The sequence below is a fragment of the Rhinoderma darwinii genome, chromosome 3 (assembly GCF_050947455.1).
Source record: "Rhinoderma darwinii isolate aRhiDar2 chromosome 3, aRhiDar2.hap1, whole genome shotgun sequence".
Lineage (NCBI taxonomy): Eukaryota > Metazoa > Chordata > Amphibia > Anura > Rhinodermatidae > Rhinoderma > Rhinoderma darwinii.
Window position 1 is genome coordinate 369,058,475 of NC_134689.1, and position 23,904 is coordinate 369,082,378.

The following is a 23,904-nucleotide window of genomic DNA, read 5'->3' on the forward strand; positions in this document are numbered from 1 at the left end:
ACAGACACCCCCTGTAGATAACGCCATACAGAGTACCCCCTGTAGATAACGCCATATAGCCCCCCCCAAACAAAACGGCCTATAGTTGTCCTACAAAAGACATGCATCCCGTATCCACAGCTGGCAGCGATAAGGAGACCGGGGGACCGAAAGTCCCCCGAAGTTCTCCATGACAAACTGGCGTCTGTGCAGTTCAATAAAAATGAAAGGAGCGCTGGTCACGCATGCGCAGAAAGCCGGGCCGCTACGGCTGCTATAGCAGTAGTTACGCCACTGCATGACGTATATGGTAAACAGATGCCTGTGACATATGCCATACGTCACCCAAAGGCTCAGACTATACGGAGTGATATACATTTTTTGCGGTATCCGGCAGGATGGAATAGCATAGTCTACCATGCTATTCCATCCTTAAAAAGAAAGGTATGCTGACGTGTAGCAGCGTGACGGAGGCCAAAAGAACACCATTTGCCTACGTTGGGCTAATGGATCCCTGTGGACACATTTATCGTGTATATCGGGAGGTCTCCCGACGTACACGATAATGGACATCACAAACGTGATGTGAACAGGGCCTTTCTCCCATTTACTTGATGGAGTATGGCGGGGGGGGGGGGCTACCTGTCTAAGGAGAATGTGATCTACTTGTTCTCTGGATCGGTGGGTGCACAGTGGATGTACATTCAATGATCACATTTACCCCATTTTGCAAACTGTAGTCACTGGAAAACTCCTTGTACCTTAATTATACTCTATAGCACTCTATAGTATACTGTGATCTATGGTCAATTCTGCAGTGTTTCACATTTATAGGGGTGGTCCATGATTAGAAAAACATGGCTTTTTTTCCAAGAACAGCACTATTCCTGTCCACAGTTTGTGTCAATGGAGATGAGCTGCAATCCCAGAGACAACCCATGGACAGTTGTGGCGCTGTTTCTGGAAGAAAGCGGCCATGCTTTCCTAATCCTGGACAAACCCTTTTAGCACATAGGGCCATTAATTTTTTTGTCGCCACATCAATTGTTTGATCTGCTGATAGTATAAAGTGTACAGGAACAGGCAGACACTATCGAGGATTTATATTTTGTAACAACGGCCTGAGCTCTGTCTCCACCCTAAACACATCCCAAGGCATTGTGTGATCTTTATGTATTATATGGACTGAAATAGCAGGAGGTGAAAATATGCATTGGGTGTTCTTATAAATATATATATATATATATAAACTGAGTTGCCTTAGGCAATCATTGAAGGAGACCCACCCCATGGTTACAAAGAAAATTTAAATAAAACGTAAACAAAGCAGCATTTAACCTCTTAACGCCGAAGGATGGATATATCCGTCCTCAGCAGCTGCTAGTTTGCGCAGGAGGACGGATATATCCGTCCTGTGATGGCGCGGGTACTGCCACTGTACCCACGCGATCAGCGGCAGGAGCACGGCTATTATACACAGCCTGGCTCCTGCTGCAACTGCCGGAATCGAAGTGCGCTCCGATTCCGGCAGTTTAACCCATTAAATGCCGCTGTCAATAGTGACAGCGACATCTAATGTGTTTGACAGAGGGAGGGAGCTCCCTCTGTCACCCCATCGACGCCGCCACAAAGGAATCGCGGGTCGCCTTCGGGTTTCCATGGCAGCCGGGGGCCTAACAAAGACCCCCAGGTCTGTCTTCAGCAAATGCCTGTTAGGCGATGCCGGAGGCATTACCTAACAGATTGCCTGTCAGTTTTACACTGACAGGCAATAATGCTTTGGTATTCTAAGTATACCAAAGCATTATATATGCGATCAGCAGATCGCATAGTGAAGTCCCCTGGTGAGACAAAAAAAAAAAATGTAAGGCAGTTAAATAAAGTTTGTGGAAAAAAAAAATAAAAAAATGACAGTGAAAATCAAATTAAACTTTTATTTAGTAAAAGTGTCAAAACAAATCATACATACACATATATGGTATCCCCGCGATCGTCACAACTTTAACAATAAAATGAACACATTAATTAAACCGCCGGATGAACGGCGTCCAAAAAAACGCAAAAAACAATGGCAAAATTCTCTCTTTTCTCCCATTCCCCCCATAAAAAATTAAATAAAAATTCATCGTTAAGTCCTATGTACCCCAAAATAGCACTAATGAAAACTACACATTGGCCCGCAAAAATCAAGCCCACATACGACCACATTGACGGAAAGATAAAAAAATTACGTCTCTTGGAATGCGGCGATGCAAAAACAAGTAATTTTTTTCTAAAAGGCTTTTTATTGTGCAAACGTAGGAAATCATATAAAACCTTTACATGTTTGGTATCCCCGTAATCGTGCCGACCCATAGAATAAAGTTAACATGTTATTTACGCTGCATAGTAAACGGCGTAAATTTATCACGTGAAAATCAATGCTGGAATAGCTGCTTATTTTCAATTCTCTCCAAAAATAAAGTTAATAAAAGTTAATCGATATATTATAAGCATCTAAAAATGGTACAATTACAAAATACAACTCGTCCCGCAAAAAAACAAGCCCTTATACGGCCATGTCGACGGAATAAAAAATAAAGTTACGACTCTTGGAATGCGACCGTGAAAAAACAAAAAATAATCCTTGGTCATTAACGTGCAAAATGGCCTGGTCATTAAGGGGTTAATGGAAGACTTGCTACAATCTGCAGCTACATTATTGGTCTTTGGGCCGCTTAGGCCCCAGAACCTGGTGTGATTGCATACTTTGTACCTCCTATAGCTAGGGTCATAAAGACAGTTGGTGCAAAGGTTACAGTTGCACCCTGGCCCTGATGGGGCACAGTGGCCTCTCTGCCACATAAGTGTATAGCATTACACTAATATTATACATATCACATGATAGTTGGTTGGCCCTGTTACAGATTTTACATTGAGGCCCAGGAGGTTCACGTTATTCCTCTGCCTAGAGCTATGCCACTTTATGAGCAGCCACCAGACACCTTTGCTGGTTTTGCTGATCTGTATGGAGGCAACAGTTCACTTAGTTCTTTCTGTATCTTGCATTTACTATAATGCAGACAGACTACAAATGAACCCTCACTGATCACCTGTCTAACACAGGAAGAAATGCAGTGCCCCCTTAAAAAGATTAAAATAGACAAAACACCAGGTCCAGATGGCATATACCCCTGAGTTCTAAGGAAATTAAAGGGGCTTTCCAGTTTCTGACAACTGATGACCTATCCACCGGATAGGTCATCAGTACATGATCCGTGAGGGGTCTGACACCCGGGCCCCCACAGATCAGCTCATCAGGTGCCTCCGTGCACCGGATGTGCATGCCGGAAGCACTTAGCTCCGGCCACGGAACAGCGGCCGAGCTGCAGTACTGCAGCTCTGCTCCTATTCAAGTGAATAGGAGCAGACCTGCAGTTCTGCAGCACGGCCGCTATGCTATGTACGGAGCCAACTGCTTCCGGGCTCCGTACATAGCAGCAGTGGCGTAGCTATAGGGGTCGCAGCGGTCGCAGTTGCGACTGGGCCCCTAAGCCTGGGGGGCCCACGGGCCCCCGTTGCCATACAGCATGTTTTCTAACTAAATCTTCTGTGCCGTGAAGCCGGCACTTCCGGGTTACGGTCACATGGTACACTTAGTGTACCATGTGACCGTGTTGTCACGTGACACGGCTTCCAGACAGAGCAGAAGAGTCGGTGCGGAGGACTCCAGGTAAGCTGCAGTGTAATGTAATGTATTGTGTTGTAACGTTATGTATTGTAATGTAATGTATGTGATGCCTTGTAATGTATTGGGTTGTATGCGGAGGAGAGGGGGGAGCGTTAAATCACAGCCCCCTCTCCTCCACCGCAAACTGCACAATACAGTATAAGGCTGGATTCACACGAACGTGGCGTTTTTGCGCGCGTGAAAAACGCGCCGTTTCGGTTGCGTTGCAGTTGCGTGTGGCATCCGTTTGGGCAGCGTGATAGCGTATTTAACGCGCGTATGGCATGCGTTTTTACGTGCGTCAAAACAACGGAGGGTGGAATAATAGAGAGGACAGCCTACAAAAAGACACCTTCTCCAACACCTGCTTGCTGTGAGCACATGTTCGCATCCAGATTTCACGTTCCCTCACACTTTGGTCCGTGTTTGTTGGATTTGGGTGGTTTTTCCGGTTAAAAAAACTACAATATGCCCTTGACTCCGCTGGGCCGTGTGCTGCTCGCATGGATGGTTTCTAGGAGATTTGGTGAACGCCGACCCATGCTTGAGGAGGGAACCCGTAGAAGAGGGAGGATTTGGGTTCATCCACTTGTGGCCCAGCGCAGCTCCAAAGGCCATTTTCATACTCTATATGAGGACCTTCGCAGCCACCCTGAGAAATTTCGTTCGTTTTGCCGCATGTCTGTGTTGACTTTTGATCTTCTACTGGAGCAGATTCGCGCAGGCATAACCTACACGGACACCAATATGCGGCGCTGCATTTCCCCCGAGGAGCGACTCCTAGTGACGTTAAGGTATGTGTGTTTAAAACTCTTGCTGCTTACAGGCTGGTGTGTGGTTCTCATGTCCTCAAGCACGCTTATTTGTGTTGTGTGTTTTTGCATCTCGCCCATGTAGATTTCTAGCTACCGGAAACAGCTATCATTCGTTACATTTCGAATTCCTTCTTGGAGTGAGCACAATTTCGGCCATTGTCACAGGCACCTGTGTTGTGTTGTGTTGTGGCTGCGATTTAAGGCCACAGTGATGCCGCAGCCGACGACAGACCACTGGCTTTCCATTGCATCAGACTTTCTCACCACCACCCAATTTCCGAATTGTATTGGTGCCCTAGACGGGAAGCATATTCGGGTCAAGAAGCCCCCCCACTCCGGATCCCGATTCTATAACTACAAACAGTATTTTTCAATCGTCTTGATGGCCCTGTCCGACAACAATTATTGTTTTACAATTGTACATATAGGGTCCTATGGAAGCTCCGCTGATGCCCGCATCTTTCGTACATCCCGGATGGGCGAGCGTCTGATGTGCAATCTGCTGTCGGTGCCGGTGCCGACCCACCTGCCTGGCTCGCGAGGACCACCAGTCCCTTATGTGATCGTGGCAGATGAGGGTTTCGGACTCACAAGTCAAGTCATGCGCCCATTTGCTCGAAGAGGCTTGGACGACCGCCGGCGCATATTCAATTACCGGCTTAGCAGAGCACGCCGATGTGTGGAATGTGCATTTGGCATAATGTCCTCCAAATGGCGTGTTTTCCTCACCACCATGCAACTGAAGCCGCAAATTGTCACCCGGGTCATACAAGCGTGTGTCGTGCTTCATAATTTTTGTCGCATACATGATGGTGGTTGTGATGCAGAATATATTCAGCAAAATGTTTCGTCAACAACCATTCCACTGCCAATTCCACTTGGAAGGGCGCAAACATCGGGAATACGAGTACGCGACATATTTGCACAATATTTTGACAGCCCGGTTGGAGCTGTGCCATGGCAGGAGGATGTTCTGTGAGGGCTGTCCTAGTTGAGATTAGTGGGCCTCAGTAGCGTTTTTGTGTGACTTTTGTTGTTCTTTGGGGAGGGGATATTTTGATTCTGCACTCGCAAGACATGAGGACCCTTGACGTGGGTTGCGAGCTTACATCTTTGGTGGTTTTCCTTTTTACGTTAAATCTCCTCTAGATGAATTAGCTTGGGAGGCCGCTTGCCTTAGCCCTTGGACACTAATTCCATGTCAAAAATCATTTGGTCCCCATTTCTCACACGACTGCAATGCAGGCGAGGGCAATATGCGGAATGGAGGTAAACCACCAAAGACAAACTAATACCTCTATCATGGCATGCTACAAACTTGCTCCACCGTCCTAATGTGGGGACATTACCTCAAATAATGTTTGGGGGAACCTGGGTACCAACACATAAAGGGAGGCAAACACAAATAATGAAACGTCGTCACAACATAACCATTTAATCTGGTATTTCAAACGTAAACACTGAGCAGCATCCAGCTGTCAGAAAAACATATCCAACGCACCAACATGATGCTACAGAACTAAACTGTGACTTCCATGTTGACAGTCCCACATAGAAACACGCGGCATCGGCCTCCACAATTCTATAAGTCCTGATACATGTGTGAGGGAGACTGGTGGCTCTGCATCTCAGCACCACTATACTGTCCCTGGGACTGCTGAGGATGTTCCACACCAGCATAGTGGTGCTGATACTGAGGGTTTAGCCCTGCAGGGGGGCCCTGGACAAAGGGAGGCTGGGGTCTGACGTAGGGGGGGAAAGTGCGGTCGCGAGGCACCACATGACCTGGTGACATTACCCTCACCATCGGCCGTTGGTACTGTGGCCTTTGAAAGGTGTGAGCAGGCTGGGAAGGGAGAGGAGCAGAAGAGGTCAGACAATCTTCAGGCAATCCACGCCATTGCTCTACTACCTGGAAGCATTGGCGTGGATTGTTAGGAGGAGTGGCAGAATCAATAATAGCGAGGATGGCCCCTTGGACGCGTGCCATCCGGTAGTCCGGTACTCGCCGAAGTAGTGGCGCTATGGTACGCCCAAAAGCGTCACATCCATCCTCCTCCGAACAGCGCCTAAGGTACTCCAGGACTCTCGCGTCCACGTTGGCACCTGCTGGGGCAACCTGGGTGCGCCGGCGTCTGGCTGGTGGCGTCCGTGGATTGTCCAGGTCCACTGGCAGCTGGGGTTGGCTGCTTAACTGTGTGGCAGCTTGGGTTTGGGTACGGTCGGGGGTCAAGGGCAGCACGGGATCTTGTTCGGTGACCTGGTGCGCCTCCACATGGCCAGCCTCCTCCTCCGTGTCATTCAGATTATCACTGCATCTGCCAGAAACATTTATCGTTACTCATTTTCCCATGGCCACAAGGGCCATACAGATTTAAATACAGGCTATGCAGTGAACACACACATGTCATCAATGTAATGTCAGTACTTACGGTCGCATCTCCATAATGTCCTTGAGAAACATCAGCTGTTTCATATATATATATAGGGCCTTTTTTTGGACGCCCCATCCCCACTTCGCCCTTTGTTGCCATATTCCCTCCTAAACTGATCCCGACAGCTCCTCCACCGTGTTTTGACATCATCAACTGGACAAAGGAACAGGAGACAGACACCAAAATGAGACCATCTGACCGTACAGACAACTTCACTTGTCACAAACGTTGCTATACGTAATACACAACGAAACAATAAACACTGGCCTATACATTATGCAGTGCCACACGCGCGACCAAGCACTGTACAGAACATATGAAACACAAGGCTATACACGATAGCATGGGCGATTGCATCAGCATTCATTTAGATCAGCACTTACCTATGGTTTTGCGGTCTCTTGTGGTACTTTTTTTCCCACTCCTGCCCAAATAGGCTATGCGCCACCTCATCCCAGGCTACCTCCTTGCCCGTGCGGTCGTGGTAGGCCTCATCATTCGTGTTCCACAACTGGGGTCTGTCATGGACCAAGCAAATAAGTTTCTCCACATCACACGCACGTGGCATTGCTGCAGATGTGTGTTGAAACTGTGCGCATGTGCTCAGAATGTGAAAAGGCACTTCCTGGTGGGTAGTTGTTTTGTCTAGTCTGCTCCACTCATTTACATAGACTTAACAAGTGCTGCGTGAAAAACGCTGTGCGTATGGAGGTGCTTGCGTGTGCCCTGCGTTGTTTTCACGCACCCATTGACTTCAATGGGTGCGTGATGCGTTGAAAACGCAGAATCAACGGACATGTCGTGAGTTTTTTGCAACGGAGCAACGCTGCGCAAAAAACGCTGCCATGTCTGCACGGCCCCATTGACTAATATAGCTACGGGCAACGCACGTGAAAATCACGCGCGTTGCACGCGCGTATTTTACGTTCGTCTGAATAAGCCCTCATACACATGAGTGTATGAGAGCGGGGCTGCGGCTGTGTAATACAGTCACTGCCCCGCTCCTGAGTCCTGATAACAAGTGCGCGCTGTCAGGATGATGTGATGCGGCCGGCGCTGCACTAATGAGCGTCGGCACTGAAGACAGAACATGGTGGGCGCGCTACAAAACACCCCCATGTTCTGTCCTCAGTGCCTGAACCGCCGCTCATTAGTGCAGCGCCGGCCGCATCTCCTCATGCTGACCGCGCGCGCACTTATATCAGGAGCGGGGCAATGGCTGTATTACACAGCTGCAGCCCCGCTCTATAACGGCGGAGATCAAAGAAACCGCTCATCTCCGCCGCTATTCTCCTGAATGCTGCGATCAAAGCTGACTGCAGCATTCAGGGGAAAATGAGAAGGGGGGATGCCCCTGGATCGCGTCACAGGGAATTCCTGTGACGCGATTAAGGGACATACCATATATGGGCAGACAGCCCAGGGTCTGTTGAAGGACCCCAGGGCTGTCCTACCATATTTCCTGTTGTTAGGGCATACTGGGGTATGTCCTAACAACTGCCTGTGTACTATCCGTACACAGGCTAATGTACTGGCATATAGCTATAGGCCAGTACATTGAAGTTTAAAAATAAAATAAAAACAAAGTAATGTTAAATAAAAAAAATACACATACACCTTTTTTATAATAAACTTTAAAATAAGTCTCAATACATAAAACATACACATAATCGGTATTGGCGCACCCGTAATAACCTGCACAACAATTTTTTTGCATCATTTATGATGTGTACTCTGTAAAAAAATAAAATAAAAATTGCTTTCTATCACTTAGGCCCCATTCACACGACCGTGCCCGCAATCAGGGCCCGCGATTGCGGGCACGGCCGGCTGCCGACTGCCACCCGCATTTTCGGGCCGTGCTCCCATACAAAGTATGGGAGAACGGCCCGCAAAATGCAAAAGGACGGACATGTTCCATAATTTTCGGAACATTTCTACGGCACGGACACCCATCCGTAGCGCTACGGAAATGTGTCCGCGCTCAATGAAAGTGAATGGAGGTTATTTACGGTCGTGTGCATGGGGCCTAATTGTGAGGCACGAGGTGCGATGATGAATTTAAACTCCATGTGCCTCACATTAATAGTAATTAACCCCATCATGTACCTTACACATTAACCCATTATTGATTAAACAAGAGTCTCACAGGACAAATGCATATAGAGGTGGGAAAAACACTCAACCACCCATATGAAAAATTAGAGATAAGGACTCTAACAATATATGATAAACCGGAGAAACAGAGTCCATATATATCAATGTATGAAACAACTAAATATCTTTATTAAGAAACAAGAATAAAATACATAAAATAACATAGACAGAGAATCCAAAAATAATCCTTGAATGGATCACAAAAGTGTACATTGAGTCACTGTATATATTGGAAAACACAGATAGTATGCACAGTTACTATGACTCAATGTAACTCCAACATGGGGTGTTAGTTGTTTCATACATTGATATATATGGACTCTGTTTCTCCGGTTTATCACATTAACCCATTATGACTGAGAAACATGATGAGGTTAACTACTATTAATGTGAGGCACATTCAAAATTCATCACACCTCGCGCCTCACATCAGAAAAGGGAAGAACTTTTTATTTTATTTTATTACTGTTGGCAAAGTAAACGAAGTATCGGTATCGAAGTCCAAATTTTGGTATCGTGACATCCCTACACTGTGGGTCGCGTCCCCCTGGGGGTTCGTGAGTCACTCACCGAGGTCCCGGTTCCAATCAATGCTGGAGCAAGGAGCTGACATCTCCTTGATCCAGCATTCCCTGTGCCGTGAGCGGCTCGACGCAGGCAGGCGGGATGTAGCGACATCATCGCGCCTTCCTGCGCTGAGTCACTCATAGTACACACCGGAGGAGGCGAAGGATCCTCCACTCGACGTGGGAACGGGGATAGGTAAGTAATTATGCACATATGGGGGCATTATACTGTATGGGGGGGCTGATATTGCGGGGGGGGGGGCATTATACTATATGGGGGGCTGATATGGGGAGCATTATACGGTATGGGGCTATTATGGGGGGGCAGTATACGGTATGGGGCTATTATGAGGGGGCAGTATACGTTATGGGGCATTATACTGTGTGGGGGCAGCTATGGGAGCATTAACTGTGTGGGGGCAGCTATGGGAGCATTAACTGTGTGGGGGCATTATACTATGGGGGCTGTTGGGCAAGGCGTCTGGGCATAGGAGCGCGCAGGGGTCTGATGATGATGGTGGTGCTGGGGAGGGGTAGGGGGGCCCAAGCTGAATTCTTGCACCCGGGCCCATGAGCCTTTAGCTACGCCCCTGCATAGCAGTATGTGCCACAACATTCGATGCCCGCAGGCCACTGGACCGGCTTATCGGTGCGGGGTCCGGGTGTTGGACCCGCGCCGATGACATACTGATTACCTATTCGGTGGATAGGTCATCAGTTGTCAGAAGGTGGACAACCCCTTCCCGGCCACCCCACGTAGATTAACGGGCTGCAGCACTGGTCCTTGTGCCTGCTTCCTGTTAATCTACATGTGCTCCTAACAGAGCACACAGGCACTCCCCGCAGCCCGGCATCTCTCAGTACAGGCTGCTAAAAGCAGCCTTAGTACTGAGGGAAAACATTGGGTCGGATCAAAGTCGTGATCCCCGCCGATCAACCACTTAAATGCGGCTGTCAATAGCGACCGCAGCATTTAAGTTATTATAACAACATCGGCACCATGTGGCGCGATTGCGGGGGCCGATTGTTGCTATGCCAACCGGAAGCCTAACAAAGGCATCCAGTCTGCCATCTATGGAAGGCGATTAGGTCCTGCCAGAGGCAGGACCTAATATGCCCCCTGTCAGTGTGAAACTGACAGGTATAATACCCTGCAATACATAAGTATTGCAGGGTATTATAACAACAACAAAAAAAAGTTACAAAAAAAGTACAAAAGTTAAATTTCAAAATAATAAAATTAAAAATTGCCCTTTTTCCCTTAGAAAGTTCTTTATTATTTGAAAAAAAACAATGCATAATTGGTATCACCGCGTCCGTAACGGCCTGAACTATAAAAATATAATGGAATTTATCCCGCACGGTGACCGCCATAAAAAAATTATAAAAAAAACTATACCACTATTTTTATTCACTTCAGCTCCTAAAAAAATAGAATAAATAGGGATCAAAAAGTCGCATGTAATAAATTACAGTTTGTTCTGCAAAAAACAAGCCCTCACACAACTTTCTTGATGGAAAAATAAAAAAGTTGCGGCTTTTAGAATATGGCGACACCAAAACAAAATAACTTTTTTTAAAACCGGGATTTTATCGTGCAAACACTGTAAAACATAAAAAACCTATATACATATGGTATCGCCGTAATCTCATCAACCCGCAGAATAAATTAAATATGTCATTTATAATGCACAGTGAACGCTGTAGAAAAAAAGAATAAAAAACAATAGAAGTTTTCACAGTCTAATTCCACTAAATTCAGCAAAAAAGCTATGGGATCAAAATGCTCACTATACCAGTAGATAAATTATTTTTAGGGCTGTAGTTTCCCAAATGGGGTCACTTCTGGGGGGTGTCCACTGTTTTGGTCCCTCAGGGGCTTTGTAAATGCGACATGACACCCGAAAACCAATCCAGCCAACTTGAGCTCCAAAAGCCAAATAGCGCTCCTTCGCTTCTGAGCACTGCCGTGTGTCCAAACAGCCATTTATTACCACATTTATTTGCATTACAAATCTTGGGGTGCTTTTTCATCTTTATTCCTTGTAAAAATTGATAATTTCTGTAATGGCAGGAAGGAGGTGAAGGGAACAAGTGAGCCCTAATCTACCCACCGCCCTGTCCCTGCCTACTTGCAACGACCCGCCCTAGGCGACGGGGTACAACTTGGCGGCGGTCCCTACGCTGTCTAAGTGCAAGGGAGACAAACAGGGAACACGCAAGGGAATACAGTAGCCCACGGAACGCCGCGAGGAAACGGAGCGGTGAATGAGCCAGTCAGGATTAGGAAGTAGTGGAGTATACAAACGGGAGCACGGAGCAGAAGCAAGCCAGGGGCAGAGCAACGCAGGATAAACGGAACTGAAGCAAGGCAGAAGCACGGCAGAAGCAGGCTGGAGCAAGGCAGCAGTGGGGCCAGGAATCCAAAAAGAATAACAAGCAAGGAGGAAGAGAAAACGGCAGGTATAAATGGACAGGGGGCGGAGCTAACTCTGACTGACCAGGCCGCGATAGGCTCTCCCACTCCTGAGCCTGCCACCCTGATTGGTGGGAGCAGGTGTCAGTCTCAGAGGTCTGGCCTCAGGTGTCGACTGATTAATCCTGGGAGTATACCCAGATGTAGTGCCTGGCAGATCCTTTACAATTTCTAAGTTTTATTGGAAAAAATTTGGATTTTGATTTTTACGGACTAATTCCACAAAATTCAGCAAAAAACCTGTGGGGTTAAAATGCTCACTATACCCCTTGATCAATTCCTTGAGGGGTGTAGTTTGCCAAATGGTGTTTCATTTTGGGGGTGTTTTCACTATTTTGGTCCCATGAGACCTCTTCAAACCTGACATGGTGCCTAAAATATACTCTAATAAAAAGGAGGTCCCAAACTCCTCTATGTGCTCCTTTGCCTCTGAGCCCGGTGCTTCAGTCCATTAGCGCACTAGGGCCACATGTGGGATATTTCTAAAAACGGCAGAATCTGGGCAATAAATATTGTGTTACAGAAAAAAATTGATTAACATGGATTTTCTGACAAAAAAAATAAATTTGTAAATTTCCCCTCTACTTTGCTTTAATTCCTGTGAAACACCTAAAGGGTTAAGAAACTTTCTAAATGCTGTTTTGAAAAATTTGAGGGGTGCAGTTTTTAAAATTGGGTGACTTATGGGGTTTCTAATATATAAGGCCCTCACAGCCACTTCCGAACTGAACTGGTATCTATAAAAATAGGTTTTTTAAATTTTCTTGAAAATGTGAGAAATTGCTGCTAAAGTTCTAAGCCTTGTCATGTCCTAGAAAAAAAAAAGAACGTTCATAAAACGATGCAAACATAAAGTAGACATATGGGAAATGTTAATTAGTAACAATTTTGTGTGGTATTACTATCTGTTTTCCAAGCAGATACATTTAAAATGAGAAAAATCATAATTTCTTCACATTTTCTCTAATTTTTGGTGTTTTTCACAAATAAGCAATGAATTTATCGACCAAATTTTTCCACTAACATAAAGTACAATATGTCACGAGAAAACGATCTAAGAATCGCTTGGATAGGTAAAAGCATTCCCAAGTCATTACCACATAAAGTGACACATGTCAGATTTGAAAAAATCAGCTGCATCCACAAGTCCAAAACAGGCTCAGTCCTGAAGGGGTTAAGTACAGTGATGGACCGACCCTTATTTCTGTTATTTAAGGATTCTATAATGACAGGATCGTTTCCCCAAAGGCACAAAGCAAATGAGGTGCCAATATTCAAAAAGGGGTCAAAAAGGGAGCCCGGAATCTTTAGGCCAGATGCTATTCTGGAGTATGTAGATGAGAATAAACGTGTAACACCATATCAGCATGAGTCTATGAGGGATGGGTCCAACTAATCTGATCAGCTTCTACGAGGAGGTAAACTCTAGACTGGACCAGGGTGAGTCATTGGATCTCATATATCATGATTTACCAAAACATTTGATACTGTGCCACATAAAAGGTTGGTACATAAAATGAGATTGCTGGAACTGGGTGGAAATGTGTGTAAGTGGGTAAGTAACTGACTCAGTGATAGAAAACAGAGAGTTGTTATTAATGGTACATACTCAGGTTGGGTCCCCGTTACTTCTGGAGTATGCAGGGGCGTAGCTAAAGGCTCATAGGCCCCGGTGTAAAAGTCCTTCCTGGGCCCCCCCCCCCCCCAACTTTTTCTCATGGCCTAAGTGACCCAACGATGCAGCACCAGCAGCCAGGGGCGTCTCTAAGGTCTTAAAACGTATGTACGTATATAAAGATAGGAGACAGCATATCTATAGCACTACGACCCTATAGCTATGGATAACCCCTATTATTGCCCCGGTACCCACCTCCACCAGGAAGAGCAGGGTACGATCTAGTACCCGACCATCTGTGGTGACGGCCGGCTACTGGGGCGGCTGCAGGCTGGTATTATTAGACTGGGAAAGACCAGAAACATTGGCCCTTCCCACCCTGGTAATGCTAGCTTGCTGCGGCTATGTTGTATCTGGCTGGATCTGTAAAAGCAGCAGCAGGCTAGCATTACCAGGGTGGGAAGGGGTGGGTTAATACCAGAATGCGGCCGCCACATTGCCCGACCGTAACTACAGATGGTCGCGTACTCGATCACCCCCCACCCGGCTTTTCCCGGTACCCCTGGTGGCGGTGGGTACCGGGGTAATAATGGGGGTTAGTGTTAGCCACTGTACCGGCTAACACTAAGCCCTGCCTTAGTAATGGACGCTGTCAATCAGCCACCCATTACTAAGGCAGTTGAAATTTAAAAAAAAACACACAATACTCGTTAAACATTTTATTAAAGATAAAAAAAGCGTCAAACACAGAAAAAACCCTATTAGTAACACATGTGGTAGGCTTAGATAAATGGCCAATGTGTGTTTCTCTCTGCTGGACCCTATATCTAAGCCTACCACATGGAAGTCTTAGATACAGGACCTATGTGTAATACTGTCTGTTGGTCCCTGTATCTAAGCCTACCACAAGGTAGGCTTAGATACAGGAACCAGCAGACAGCAATCTTATACAGAATAAGATTACTCTCTGCTGGAGCCTTGTATTTAAGCATACAATGTGGTAGACTTAGATACAGGGCACATCAGACAGGATCACACATGGGCCATGTATCTAAGCCTACAAATAATGTTATACTTACCCTCCTATTTGGCTCCGGGAGCAGCGGAGGTCCTGACGCATCCAGCGTTGCGACGTTGTGCAAAGCGCACATCATCGTGACGTCATGTGTGGCGTACAGCGTCGTGACGATAGGACGCGAGGAAGGTAAGTATATTGTCTGTCACTATAGTAACAGGGGCCTGTGTAGTTTGTTACATAGGCCCGAATTACTATAGTAACTTTTAATAGATGTGGCACGGGGCACCGTGAGCCCCCCTCGTTTCAGGGCCCGGTCGCAACTGCGACCGCTGCTACCCCTATGGCTATGCCACTGCCACAGTGGTCAGTATCGTGCCCCATTCTGTTTAATATATTTATTAAATGACTTTATAGAGGGATTGCACAGTCAAATTTCATTTTTTGCAGATTAAACTAAACTGTGTAAAGTAATTAACACAAAGGAGGATAGTATTCTATTGCAAATTGATCTGGAGAAGTTGGAGGCTTGGGCAGAGAAGTGGCAAATAACTCGGATAAATGAAAGGTTATGCACTTGGGAAGCTAAAATACATGTCACCATTACATACTAAACTACACACTGGGTAAAACTGACAGAGAAGGACCTAGGAATTTTTAGATGACAGTAAACCAACCAGCGTCAGGCAGCTGTTGCCAAGGCAAATAAGTTTATGGGGCGAATCAAAAGGGGCATAGATGCACATGACAAGAATATAGTTCTACCACTTCATAAATCACTAGTCAGACCACACATGGAATATTATGTACAGTTTTGGGCACCAGTGCACAAGAAATACATAGTAGAGCTTGAGAGGGTTCAAAGGTGGGCAACTAAAGTAATAAATGGAATGGGTGGACTACAGTACCCAGGAAGATTATCAAAAATAGGGTTATTTAGTTTAGAAAAAAAAAGACACCTGAGGGCGTGATCTAATAACTATGTATAAATGTAGCAATGGTCAATACAGAAATCTCTCTCATGATCTATATACTGTATACCCAGGGCTGTAACTATAACAAAGAGGCATCCTTTACCTATAGAGGTGAAAAAGTTTCTATACCAACACAGAAGATTCTTTAGGCCCCATGCCCACTTCAGTCTTTTTCTTCAGGGTGCTAGCCGTTTTTCAGACGACTAGCACCCTGACCCATTCATTTCAATGGGGCCATGCACACTTCAGTTTTTTTGACGGTCCCGCTGCTCCGTTCCGACAAAAGTAGAGCATGTCCTACTTTGGTCCGAGATTCCGTGACCGTGAGGCCCATCCGTGTGCCGTCCGTGTGTGACGGAGCAGTTGCCTAGCAACGGCCGAGCGGGCAGAGGTACACCTACAGACAGATACTGCACTAAGCGGCAGCCCCTTCTCTCTGTCAGCACTGATAGAGAGAAGAGACTGCTGATTAGTTCTGGAACGCAGCGATATTAAGAAAAATAAGTTCATACGTACCCCGGCCGTTGTCTTGGTGATGCATCCCTCTTCTGACATCCAGTCCAACCTCCCTGGATGACGCGGCAGTCCATGTGACCGCTGCAGCCTGTGATTGGTCACATGGTCTAAAACGTCATCTCAGGAGGCCGGACTTGAGGAAGAAGCAGGCAAGCAGGGAGTTCTGGGTAAGTAGTAACTTTGTTTTGTTGCAGGTTTTTTTTTAATGAACCATTACTCTATATTGTGAGCGCCGCACATGGTATTCCCTGTCCAGTGTGCTGAAAGAGTTAAAGGGCTGCACTGATCGACAGTAACTCTTTCAGCACCCTGGACAGTGAGTACCGCTGGACAGGGAATAGCATGTGCGGCACTTACAATATCGTGTACATAGCGTGAACGGGTTTCAGTTTCCTCTCGGAAACTGAAACACGGAAGTGTACACGGAGTACACACGGGAAGCACACTGTTCCAATCACGGACACACAGATCAGTGAAAACGGTGATGGAAGTGTGCATGAGGCCTTACTGTAAGAGCAGTGTGACTATGGGACTCTGCTAGAGGAAGTTTTAATGCACAATTCACTGAAAGAGTTCAAGAGGGGCCTACATGTCTTTCTTAACCCCTTCCCGCTCCTTGACGTACTATTACGTCATGGCAGCTGTATCGTTCGCGCTCCATGACGTAATAGTACGTCACGGGAGTAACGGCCGTTTCGGCCGTCCTCCCGACACATACAGGAGCTGTGACGCTGCTGTCTTGTTCAGCAGCTGTCACAGCTCCTACAGCGGGGACCGATCGCTGTGTCCCCGCTGATTAACCCCTTAAAAGCCGCGTTCTATAGAGATCGCGGCTTTTTAGGGGTTAAGCTGCCATCGCCGGCCTGCTACGCGATAGCGGCCGGCGATGGTGACTATGGCAACCGGACACTAAACAATGGCGTCCGGCTATGCCATAGACGGAAGCCTAGTGGGTCCTGACAACGTCAGGACCCACTATGCTTGCTGTCAGTGAGTAGCTGACAGTTCTAATACACTGCACTAGGCATGTAGTGCAGTGTATTAGAATAGCGATCAGGGCCTCCTGCCCTCAAGTCCCCTAGTGGGACAAAGTAATAAAGTTAAAAAAAGTTAAAAAAAGTTGTGTAAAAATAAGAAAATAAAAGATTTAAAAGTAATAAAAGTAAAAATCCCCCCTTTTCCCTTATCAGTCCTTTATTATTAATAAAAATATATAAACAAACAAATAAACTATACATAATTGGTATCGCCGCGTCCGTAACGGCCTGAACTACAAAATTATTTCATTATTTATCCCGCACGATGAACGCCGTAAAATAAAATAATAATAAACCGTACCACAATCACAATTCTTTGGTCACTTCACATCCCAAAAAATGGAATAAAAAGAGATCAAAAAGTCGCATGTACCTAAAAATGGTACTGATCGAAACTACAGTTCGTTACGCAAAAAATAAGTCCTCGCACGGCTTTATTGATTGAAAAATAAAAACATTATGGCTCTTAGAATAAGGCAACACAAAAAGTGAATGATTGTTTACAAAACGTATTTTATTGTGCAAACGCCATAAGACATAAAAAAAAACTATAAACATCTGGTATCGCCGTGATCGTATCGCCCCGCAGAATAAAGTGAATATGTCATTTATAGCGCACGGTGAACGCTGTAAAAAAAAAAGAATAAAAAAACAATAGTAGAATTGCTGTTTTTTAGTCACCACGCCACCTAAAAATAGAATAAAAACTGATCAAAAAGCCGCATGCACCCCATGAAAACTGCAATGAATTCCTCAAGGGGTCTAGTTTCCAAATTGGGGTCACTTTTGGGGGGTTCCCAATGTTTTGGCACCACAAGACCTCTTCAAACCGGACATGGTGCCTAATAAAAAAGAGGCCTCAAAATCCACTAGGTGCTCCTTTGCTTCTGAGGCCGGTGCTTCAGCCCATTACCGCCCGAGGGCCACATGTGGGATATTTCTCTAAACTGCAGAATCTGGGCAATACGTATTAATTTGCGTTTCACTGATAAATCCTTTTGTGGTGTAAAAAAAATTGTATAAAGAGGATTTTCTGACAAAAAAAATAAATGTAAATTTCACCTCTACTTTTCTCTAAATTCCTGTGAAACACCTAAAGGGTTCATAAACTTTCTAAATGCTGTTGTGAATACTTTGAGGGGTCTAGTTTCTAAAATGGGGTATTTCATAGGGGTTTCTAATATATGGGCCCCTCAAAGCAACTTCAGAACTGAACTGGAACCTAAAAAAATAAATAAATGAGGCAATACTTCGCTTCTTACATTATACTGATAATGAGCCGTGCCCACCCCGAGATGACCCCAGTTTTGACCGTTTGTATAAACGGAGACCCCTATTAGACCGTTCCAGTGCCCGGTTTTCCCAAGCATACACCCCCGAGAAGTGTATTTCTATTGATGAGTCCCATGTACATTTTAAAGGGAGGGTTCAATTCCGCGAGTACCTGCCGGGTAAGAGAGCAAGGTATGGCGTGAAGATGTATAAGCTGCGAGAGTGCATCAGGGTATACCTACAGGTTTAGGATATATGAAGGAAAGGCCACCCCCAAACCAGACTGCATCCTGGACTACAATAGGTACATGGGAGGGGTGGACTTGTAAGATCAAGCCCTGAAGCCCTACAGCGCTATGCGGTGTGGTATAAGAAGCTGGCCGTGCACATCATACAGATGGCTTTGTACAATGCGTACGTGCTACGTCGATGTGCAGGCCAGACGGGAACTTTCCTGGAATTTCAAGAGGTGATTATCAAGAACCTAATCTTTAGGGACCAAGAAGGGGGGGCACCCAGTACTTCTGGAAGCGGGGCCACACGCATCGTACCAGGGCGGCAACACTTTCCAGGGGAAGTTCCCCAAACTGGCAAGAAGGGAAAAAGTCAAAAGAGGTGCAAAGTCTGCTATAAGAGGGCGATAAGGGATGACACAATATATCATTGTGACACGTGTCCCGAATAACCAGAGCTCTGTATGAAAGAGTGTTTTAAAATTTATCATACATCCCTTGGTTTATAATTTACCCCAATTTTACTTACCCTGATGCCCTCCGCACAGCTTATCCCCCCTCGTCTTTCCCCTCTGAGCCCTGCTGTGTGCCCAGGCAGCTGATAACAGCCACATGTAGGGTATTGCCATACCCGGGAGAACCCGCATTACAGTTTATGGGGTGCAGGTCTCCGGTCAAAATGCTAGATGAATGCCTTAAGGGTGTAGTTTTTAAAACGGGGTCACTTCTTGCGGGTTTCAACTGTACTGGTACCTCAGGGGCTTCTGCATACATGACTTCGCACTAGAAAATCCCCAGTAGGCCAAATGGTGGTCCTTTCCTTCTGAGCCCTCCCATGGGCCCAAACGGCAGTTTATCACAACAAATGGGGTATTGCGGCCCTCAGAACAAATTGCGCAACAGAATGGGGTATTTTGTTTCTTGTGAAAATAAGAAATTTTCAGCCCAAACTACATATTATTTGGGAAAAATAATTTTGTTTTCATTCCCAGCCCAATTCAAATTAGTTCTGTGAAAAAACTATTGGGTCAAAATAGTCACAACACCCATAAATGAATTCCTTGAGGGGTGTAGTTTCCAAAATGGGGTCATTTGTGATTGTTTTCTATTGCTTTGATAGCTCTGGGGCTCTGCAAATGCGACATGGCACCCGAAAACCAATCCAGCAAAATCTGGACTCCAAAGAACACACAGCGCTCCTTTCCTTCTGAGCCCTCCCATGGGCCCAAACGGCAGTTTATCACCACAAATGGGGTATTGCCGCACTCAGGACAAATTGGGCAACAAAATGGAGCATTTTATTTCTTGTGAAAATAAGAATTTTTGAGCTAAAATGACATATTATTGGAAAAAATATATATTTTTTTAATTCCCAGCCCAATTCAAATAAGTTCTGTGAAGAAACTATGGGGTCTAAATGGTCACATTACCCATAAATTAATTCCTTGAGGGGTGTAGTTTCCAAAATGGGGTCACTTCTGGTGGGTTTCCATTGCTTTGATACCTCTGGGGCTCTGCAAATGCGACATGGCAGCCGAAAACCAATCCAGCAAAATCTGGACTCCAAAGAACACATAGCACTCCTTCCCTTCTGAGGCCTCCCATGGGCCCAAATGGGGTATTGCTGCACTCAAGAGAAATTGGGCAACAAAATTGAGCATTTTGTTCCCTGTGAAAATAAGAAATTTTGATAAAAAATTACATCTTATTGGAAAAAATGTCATTTTTTTAATGTCACAGCCCAATTGAAATAGGTGCTGTGAAAAAACTGTGTGCTCAAAATGCTAACAACAACCATAAATGAATTCCTTGAGGGGTGTAGTTTCCAAAATGGGGTCACTTTTGGTGGGTTTCCATTGCTTTGATACCCCTGAGGCTCTGCAAATGCGACATGGCACCCGAAAACCAATCCAGCAAAATCTGGACTCCAACAAACATATAGCGCTCCTTTCCTTCTGAGCCCTCCCATGGGCCCAAACGGCAGTTTATCACCACAAATGGGGTATTGCCACACTAAGGACAAATTGGGCAACCAAATGGGGTATTTTGTTCCCTGTGAAAATAAGAAATTTTGATCACAAATGACATTTTATTGGAAAAAATGACATTTTTTTCATTTCACAGCCCAATTCAAATACGTGCTGTGAAAAAACTGTGCTGTCAAAATGGTAACAACAACCATGAATGAATTCCTTGAGGGGTGTAGTTTCCAAAATGGGGTCACTATTGGGGGATTCCTACTGTTTTGGCACCTCAACACCTCTTCAAACCTGGCATGCTGCCTAAAATATATTCTAATAAAAAAGAGGACTCAAAATGCACTAGGTGCTTCTTTGCTTCTAGGGCTTGTGTTTTAGTTCACGAGCGCAGTAGGGCCACATGTGGGACATTTCTAAAAACTTCAGAATCTGGACAATACATATTTAGTAGTGTTTCTCTGGTAAAACCTTCTGTATTACAGAAAAAAAAATGAATAAAATTGAAATTCCGCAAGAAAAATGAAATTTGCAAAGTTCACCTCCACTTTGCTTTAATTCCTGTGAAATGCCTGAAGGGTTAAAAAACTTTCTAAATGCTGTTTTGAATACTCTGAGGGGTCTAGTTTTTAAAATGGGGTGTTTTATCAGGGTTTCTAATACATAGGCCCCTCAAAGCCACTTCAGAACTGAACAGGTACCTTAAAAAAAAGGCTTTTGACATTTTCTTAAAAATATGAGAAATTGCTGTTTATGTTCTCAGCCTTGTAACGTCCAAGAAAAATAAAAGAATGTTCAAAAAACGATGCCAATCTAAAGTAGACATATGGGAAATGTGAACTAGTGACTATTGTGGGTGGTATAACCGTCTGTTTTACAAGCAGATGCATTTAAATTCTGAAAAATGCAATTTTTTCAAAATTTTCTCTAAATTTTGCAAATTTTCACCAATAAACACTGAATATATCGACCAAATTTTACCTAGAACATGAAGCCCAATGTGTCACGAGAAAACAATCTCAGAATCGCTTGGGTAGGTTTAAGCATTCCGACGTTATTACCACATAAAGTGAAATATGTCAGATTTGAAAAATGGGCTCTGAGCCTTAAGGCCAAAACTAGGCTGCGTCCTTAAGGGGTTAAGTATAATAATATTACAGGTTATATTTACTGGATTACTGTAGATGGGTTATTTATCCAGAGATTTTTTCTGATGGCCATATTGAAGTCGTGTAGGATTTTTCTCCCTAAAACGAGGAAAATTGGCTTTTGCCTAATGGGGGTTTTGCCTTCCTCTGGATCAACATTGCAGAATAATAGGCTGAACTGGACGGACATATTTCCTTTTTTTTTGCCATACATATTATGTTACTATGATACTGTGATCAGACAATTATGGCATATCTCATGAGAGAGAACGGCTCAAGGACTTATATTTACTGGAGATTTTTTTTTTTTTAAGAGAAAAGACTCTTTAAGATATAACGTTTCTGGGAGAATAAACTGGATTTTGTTGTAATGAGGGCTGATTAATGGGGAGAGTTGGGGACATTGCTGGGAATCGACTACACGTGGCAGAGTACACTGCCAGATTGTACATCAGCCAGTAACACGGAGAGCCGTTCCTGGTAATTATAATGCTGGTCACAGAGTCAGTCAGGTTTCAGCTATAGTCCAGTATAATCCCAGCTCACCAATATGAAATGAGCAATCTCATTCTAAGTTAATAGGTTTCTCCCCTTGTGCTTCAACTCTTGAATTTGAAAAAATAACAATTTCCTAATATAATGTTATCATTTAAAAAGTGCAGGAGTGATCTAACAATACCCTGCAGGGAAAAAACTAACAACATTCACTGAGCTGTGACATTAAATTTCAAACGGTTGTATTTCCCATAATGTATTATATTAAGGAATTGCTATATATCCAATTCCCTAATATATTCTTTAAAGCAGCTCCAAAAACAAGAGCTTCTAAGGAGAACATCGCTCCTATCTCTACTAACCTGAGGCTTAGCAGTAAATATCTAATATCCCCGGTCTAGGGTGGTAAAGTGGTTAACACTCTATTTTAACCCCTTGCCGACATTTAACATAGGGCTACGTCATAGCCGGCAAGGGGAAGAATGGAGCGGGCCTACACTTCACTGCAGCGGCCGGGATTGGAGCTAACTCCGATCCAGGCCATTTAACCACTTAGATCCCGTGGACACAAAACAATTTTTTTAACAATTAGCTTTTGTCGGTTTTCTTAAAGTAATAAAACATAAAATAATATATAAATTTGGTATCTCCGTAATCGTATTGACCCACACGTTGAACGCCGTAAAACTAAACCCAAAAAACAGTGCCGTGAAAAATAACAACCCAACCCCCAAAAAAACAAGCCCTACGGCTTTATCGATAGAAAAATAGAAAAGTTATGGTTTTTTGAAGGTGGGGAGGAAAAACCTAAAATTAAAAAACAAAAAACGGCTGCCATGGCACAGGGTTAAATAAGAACTATATAATTTATTATTAAATAATTTAGGATTGTGAAGTTATCTGTGGTGGTTTAGGACAGGAAAGTGTACCTGTAATTTAAATTGATTTAATCCTTTATAGGTCCAGAGCTCCTTATAGGGGTTAAAGCTCTATTTTTTTTAATCTAAAGCTCAAAATCCCCAGTACTGAGTAATGTAGCTGGGAATTCATCACTGGGGTGAGAAATAACACTTACTAGAAGCTGCAGCAGCGTCTCTGTGAATCTCCTTCTCATTTCTTCCTCCTCCCTCTTCCCCTCTCCATAGACTTCTATGGGCAGCTGTAACCTAATCCTTCAGTGAGCTGATATTCTGTCTTGTCTATCTATCTATCTATCTATCTATCTATCTATCTATCTATCTATCTATCTATCTATCTATCTATCTATCTATCTATCTATCTATCTATCTATCTATCCATCCATCCATCCATCCATTCATCCATCCATCCATCTATCTATCTATCTTATAACCCACTCATAAGCACACTGATACAGATATCTTTTCAATGTTCCTAGTTGTGCATGTTGCCTTGTGAAGTTTGGATATCGGTTACGTGTATCGCTCTTCATACGAATATGAATATTATCTATTTATAGTTCAGCCTC